This window comes from Neomonachus schauinslandi, chromosome X (assembly GCF_002201575.2).
Source record: "Neomonachus schauinslandi chromosome X, ASM220157v2, whole genome shotgun sequence".
Classification (NCBI taxonomy): Eukaryota; Metazoa; Chordata; class Mammalia; order Carnivora; family Phocidae; genus Neomonachus; species Neomonachus schauinslandi.
Genome location: NC_058419.1, coordinates 33047625 through 33054521, shown reverse-complemented (window position 1 = coordinate 33054521; position 6897 = coordinate 33047625). Strand labels below are relative to the sequence as shown.

General features: G+C 49.4%; 1 pseudogene; it reads left to right on the top strand.

The window, feature by feature from the left end:
• Positions 1-3532, top strand: part of LOC110576316 — a 5591-nt pseudogene extending 2059 nt beyond the window's left edge.
• The last annotated feature ends 3365 nt before the right edge of the window (positions 3533-6897 follow it).

Sequence of the window (6897 nt, the reverse complement as noted above, 5' to 3'; positions counted from 1 at the left end):
CCCCCAGGGCCTCTCCCTCCGCCCCTCGCCGAAGAAAAAAGGCCAAGTCCTGGCCACCTGGGCCCCAACATGTCGGCTCCCATGTCTCAGCCACTCTTGTGGGGGAGCATACTACTTCTCTGGTTTGTGGAGCCGTGTCTTTTTCCCCTTTGGCTCTCCTCAGCTTGCTTTTGTGTCCAAAACTCTAGGGGGATGCCAATCGAAGCTCAGGGGGACTCCTGGTAGTGGACATAAACCCATCCACGATTCCATCTTTAGCACGGCTGGTTTGCAGGGTCCCTCAGTCGGCATGGTGGTCATAGGCCTAGGGTCGTATCCTCTCATCACTTCTAGGTTTCCCCTTGCTCATATTCTGACTAGGGCATCCTTAGGTAGCTAGGTTACTTTGAGATGCCTGCGTCCTCTGGCAGCCTCTGGCCACCAGGCAGAAAGTTTAGTGGTAGTAAATGGGTATTGTCTATCCTGCAAAATAAAGGTATACTTCCTATTGCTAGAGGATTGAGGGTTTTTGAGTGTCTGTCTGTGTATTGCAGGGCTTCCCTGGGATTCAATGTCAATGGTGGCATACCGGAGTTGGTGTGGATAGTAGCTGTGTGCCACTTGTGAGATGGCAAGCCACCTCAGCGTGGATTTGGGTCAATCTCTGATTGTCTCATATTCCTATCGGGCATGGTAAACACCTGGGTGTGGTTAGGTATCAGGGATTTACCTAGTTTCTACCTTATTGTTTCTTTTAGCTCCTGGAGAAGCCCTTTGTTTCACTGTGGTCAACCGGGGAATAGGTTTGGAGACATGCCAGTGATATTAAGTGGCCTCTTAGTGCTTCAATAGCTCTTAGACAAAGAGGCAGGGGGAGATGCCGCTTCTGAGGTACACACTGTTTGAAAGACCTCTCTCTTAATGAGGTGAGATATGGACAGGAGGCAGAGGACTCGAAGAGAACTACATGTCCACCTCCAGGAGCACAGCACTTCACCATATGCTCCGTGTTGAAAAGAAATGGCAATGACACTGTCTTCTGTTCTTTTTCCTTATTTTCTGAGTTTGCATTTATCTCTTTCTCTATCTAAAATTGTCATACTCTGGGTGTTGGTAACACTTTCAATTATAGTGAGTTGCACAAAGCAATACCTAAGGAACCCCCAGGACTGAGTGGAGGTCTTCCAGACCCATGCTCGAGGAGAGATGCGTGTCCCTTTCAGGGGCATTCTGTCTGTTTCCACGGCAGTCTGTGTGTGCACAGGCAGAGTCTATGCAATTCCACATGGCTTTATGTTCCATGGGACTCCTCGAATCTCAACTTTTTTTAAAAGATGCTATTTATTTATTTGAGAGAGAGAGAGAATGAGCACACGCATGCAAGCAGGGAGGGGCAGGGAGAGGGAGAGAGAATCTTAAGCAGACTCTCCCCCACTGAGCGCCTCAGATCATGACCCAAGCCAGTGTCAAGAATTGGATGCCCAACCAACTGATCCACTCATCACACCACCCCCCCCCCGGAACCTCAACTCTTGAGACCCCTAATTTTGGTCACTTCTAACAGGAGTCACGCAGTGAATCACACCCAAGGTTCCCATTACCTCTTTCTCCCATATGGCAGTTATCAGGGAGCATAATCCTTTCCTGTCCCTTGGCTGTTGTATAGAAAGTCATACTGGGGAAGGCGTGGGGTGTCATGGCCCAATGCTCCTTTTGCAGGCTACAGGTGGCATCTTTCCTCCTGCCTAGAACCTAGAACAAGAACTTGACTTGAACACACAGCTCTGTCCAGGATATACTGTGAAAGGCTCATAGGACTGACCAACAAGTTCCTTTTGAAAGCAGGGCTGCCACAGAATTGGCACCATGCCCTTGCTGCTTGGACCCTGCCTCTGCCCTTTTCTAAGGCAGGAACCTTGACCAGACTAGTGTCCAACCCTACCTAAGCATGGTGGTGCTACAAGGTCCCTAGCCCACCTGCAGAAGCCTTCAATTATTTTGAGCTACAGTAGGAAGTATTATCCTCATGGCATTTGTATAAAGGCACTTGAGTAAGAAGAAAGAAAACATGTCTGGTTTCTGGTTATACCTTCACGCAACATTTTCACTTGGAGGGATGGAAATACACCTCCTGAAGACTTCATGCTTTCAAGTTCCTTGGTTTGTCAAGAAAGAAAATTAGAGCTCACAGACAGATCTATATTTGGCTGCCCTAATATGCTCCCCCAAACCCCATACCCCCTAGCATATGTACTCTCTTAATATTCTAGCAAGCATTTGTTCCCAAGTTTTCCCTGACCTGGCAGGAGGCCATGGTGCAGCGAGCTAGACCCAAGAGCGATCAGGAGATGATGGGAAGAACAGGTATGGAGAGATCCACTCAAAGCAGATGGCAACAGGCATTACAGGCCTGGCTCTCCTGAAAAGGCCTCCAGTGACCTCTCCCCACATGACGCTGGGACTGCTGCTTCCATGAGTGACATGGGGAGCCAAATGTTCTGTTATCTAGTAGTTGGCTTCACAGGAACTGGGGCCCAAGTCAGGCTGAGGCCCAATCCCTTTCCACTCTCCCTGGTCCTGCAGGACACTGACCTTGAATTCCTCATATGGATTGCTGTAAGTAATATACAGAGATGATCTAGGTGCTCATGCATGCATGTCCTTTTTCCTGTTCCACAATCAGGAACTTACTTGAGAGCCTTTTCTACCATGGCTGAAACTCTGGTACTGTACAAAAGTGTCTTGGTGTCAGGAACCTGCCTGGGGAGTCTCTCCTTCTTGAGCCTTGCTGAAATACCACGATCGCTGTATTTTTCCTACGGTAAAATAAACTCTCTTGAAAAAGGAAAACGAGCACTCACTCACCCAAAACACCAGCACTGGCTTCTTCGTTTTCACTTCTCTTTCATTTCACTCTGCCTCCCCTGCAACGAGAGAGAGCTCATTCGGTATGGAACCACCACGGTGCTGGGGAACAGGATGTTGTGTACATCCCACTCAAGCAACCGAGTGTTTCTGGTTACTATTCCTACTACCTCTGGGGTCAACCAAAACTTCTGAATACAGCAGGGTGAATACATCAACTTCACTCATCCTTCAAAAATTGCACAGATTGTCATTCAGGGGTGTCAGAAAGCAGCTCATATAGAATGCACTGGGTGAAAACTGAAGATAGCTTCCACAGTCTCTTTTCTGAGCCACAGCCATTACCTTGGCATTTATACTCAGAGCTTTCCCCCTCAGTTGTGGACCTGCATGACTATGGAGGGATATCAATGGGTATTTTGGCAGGCCTGCATCCTCCTCCAGAATGGAGTAACAGACCCTTTACTGAGCAGCAACTGATTTGACTCAAAGGGGTACCAGGTATCTCCTCTCTGGTTGTGCTGAGATCCACCACATTGACTTTCTAGGGATGTGGACATTTTCTCTTAAGGCTGTGGCAAGTTACGATTTACCAGCCTCTTTCCTCTGTGTGGACGCTGACACAAGAGAATGTATCCTGGTCACACATACCCACACTTCAGTAACCATGACTCAGTATGCTGGTTGAAGAGGGAAGGAGAGAAGTAGAGAAACCCAGTGTCTGACGAGAAGGGACAAGTAAAATAACCTATGCTCTACCCCCTGGCAGAGATGAGGGTACCCTATACTGGGTAGCTATGAGAAAACAAATGGAGAGGATCAAGCAGGCAAGGACATTTACTTGGCACAAATGTGCCAAGGCCAGGATACCTATATGCTGGGAGAGCAGCCAAATGTGAAAGTGTATAAAGTACTATGTAGGACTTGTGGGGTCAGAGAGCAGAATGTAGCATGCCCTCTGTGTCTGTTAGATTTCATTTGCATGCAATCCCTGCAGCATACAGGAAGAAAAACTACATGTGGTTCCCATTGCAGGTAGGGAGTTGGAAGGCAGAGAGACAACTTGGGAGCAGTCACCATGCAACGCTAAGGGCTTTTCTTTGATTGGGCAAAATTTCTATCCAACACGGCATCTCCAAGGCAGTTACGGGGAAAAATACAGAGGGAAAATTTATACATATGCATACACATGTATGACACATAAACATTTATGTGTCTATTATTAAGGAAAAAGTGAATCCTGAATGAATGAGCAGCTGTTCTGAAGGTAGAATATAGAGACACTCCCAAAGACGACTTCCCAGGAGGGGCTGCTAAACAATGGCCCTCACCTAGGTCATCTGACTGTGTGGATGAAGCCACTGGGCTCTTCATCTGTCCTATGGACTTCACCCCTCCCACCCCCAACCCACACAACCCACCTGGGGCATTAAGTGGCAGAGTGACTGAGGCTCCTGGAGGTGAGCATGGGCAAACCACCTCCCTGTCTTCTTACCTAACAGGGCCTCTGTCACTTCCTCCATAATGGCCTACTCCTGAGCCCTTAAGCTGGTTGAAGTAGCTGGATGAATGCAGAAAAGAGGTAATAACTCAAAGAAAAGAAAGAAAATCCAGGTCCTGGTGACAGTTACTGCTATGGAATCAATGTCCTCAGAAAGTGAGGATTCTGCCCCAAAAGAACCATATGGGTATCCATACAAAAGTGTGCAGAGAAAACAGGGTCCCAGTTCCCAGGATATCCACATTTAAAACTCTTAGATGTGGTGATGAATCCACAGACGTATGTATTCTTTCGGATGTTGTTATAGGTATAGTCTCACTGCCATTAAGAATCCAAATATAAGAGATACCACTTCCCCCAACACCCCAGTACAGTCAACCCCACTTGGGGACTTAGTTGGCCTTAAGAGTCGTCAGGAACCTTTTTTGATCCTTAAAGGGCAGAGGGAGAAACCTCACAAGCACGCATGCATGGCATTTCTGAAGCAACAGTGCCATCAAGCGGATACTTTTTGAGCAAAGCCTGCAGCACCTTCCTGTCTTCTGCTGAGAAGGCCTGTGAAGGGACAAAGGGTGGTACTGGGGCACCCACAAGATTCTGGGCCAGACCCAGAACACCCCCAGAATCAGTGGGGAAACGACACAGGGGGGATAGAGACAGAACTTGACCATCACCCAGTACTGGGCTGCCAGGATACAGGCCTCCCCAGGCTGTGGGGGCGTGGCCTCGGCAGCCGCCATGTTAAGAAACCAGGAGCTGAAGCTCCAACTCCAGGGCATCCGGCCTGTGGATCCTTGCCCTTGGTGCAGGAACAATCTCAGCCAGTGAGGTCCCTGGGGTCTCAGGGCCACGGGTAACCCAGGACCAGAGGCCACAAGCTCAGCTGCCACCCCTTGGTGGGGGTAGCATCTTTCAGACAGGATGGAAAATTTCCTGATTATTTGGTACTAGACCCAGACAAGGAAGAGTAATGCAGGTACACTGCAGGTTTGAGCTAGAACTGTGTTTTGTTTACTTTGGCTCCCTATACAAAGAGAATCTGGGTTTCAGGCCCCAAAGTATCCCAGAAAGCCCTACCTGTCCCATACAACAGAGGCTGTAGAAACAGAATGAAACAGGACAGGATCAGTATACTGAGATGGACATCATCCTCCAGAGTGAAGGGATCCAGGTCTGTTTTCTGCACTACCTGTTGGGAATGTCACAGCTCAGAAGCATCCTATTCCTCAACCTCCCTCCCACTATATGAGTGTATGACATGGGTCCTCGTTTAGGGACTCTCCTGGGATTTCCTGTATGGGGTCCATGTTCTATAGGTGGCCAGAGGAGTATACTGAGACCACCTTGGTCTAGGGAACAATCAGACCATGTCGATCAGGACCTGGCCCTGGGAGCTCAGCAAAAAGTTCAATCCCAAAAGGCTATGCCTACATAAGGCCACAAGTATAAAATGAAGGAGCAGTGGGTTTCCCATACCCTTCCAGGAGGGGTGAAATCAAGGAGTGTGTGTGGAGGAAGAGCTGAGCCTGGAAACTTGCTCCCAGACAGCCTCCTCAGCAGGTAAAAGCTACGCAAAGAGCATGAGCTACCCCAGAGGTTCTTCCAGAAGCAGGCTATCAGAACAGCTGAAGTCTAAAATGAATTGCTGTGTGCCCAGGAGTATGTGCCTTGTTCCTGTCTTTGAGAGACATGCTTGATCTGTGGTGGATATGGGGGAGGGGGGTATCTCTCAACAGCTGTGAGCTTTAAGCACCATCTTCAGACCTCTTGATTTCCCAGCTTTGGGGGCAGGCATGGGGTTGAGACCTTGGAGATCCAAGGGTGAATGGAAGCCAAGGCCATTCCTTATCATCACTGAAGTGAGTCTCAGGGAGTCTTGGGGAAGGTGACCAAGAATGCCAAAGGCAGCAAATTACTGGCTAGGGAATCTGCAATGCTCTGCTAAGCCACAGATGGGTCTGGAAGTCCTGGATCCTAGAGACACCAGCAAATGACACCACAGTTGATAAGACTGAACTCAGGCAAAGGGCTCCTTCAGCCTGGCTCCTTTTTCCTGGTGTGGGTTGGTCCCTTCTGGACTCTGCTTGCTTGCTTTCACTGGGCCTCAGACCCTTTAGCACAGGGTAGCCAGGCTCCACATCTCATCTCTGAGCTGGACAGTAGAAGGTCACTGTCCTGTTTCTAGGACTGCCAGTCGCAGCAGCCCTCCAGTGCCCACAGTAGTGTTTGGCTGGGCTTTACTCGGCCCAAAAGAGGCTTTCAGGGCCCTGGTCTGTCCAGGCCAAACCTGCTCTTGCTACAAGGGGAAAGGGCACTTGGCCAAATGCCTACAGCCTTCTGGCTGGGGCTCCTTCCGAGGGCTTCCTCTACTCCTGCCCAGACATATCCACCACTAGGGTGCCAAGCCTTAGTTTCCTGAGCCAGACCCACCAGTCTCCTAGACCATGATCCTTATCACAGTGCCAGTCTCTGGAGCTTCCCCAACCCAATTCAGTCTTGGGTCATGCTTACCAACCTCCCCCCCCCCCACCCCCCCCGCCCCCCCCCCCCCC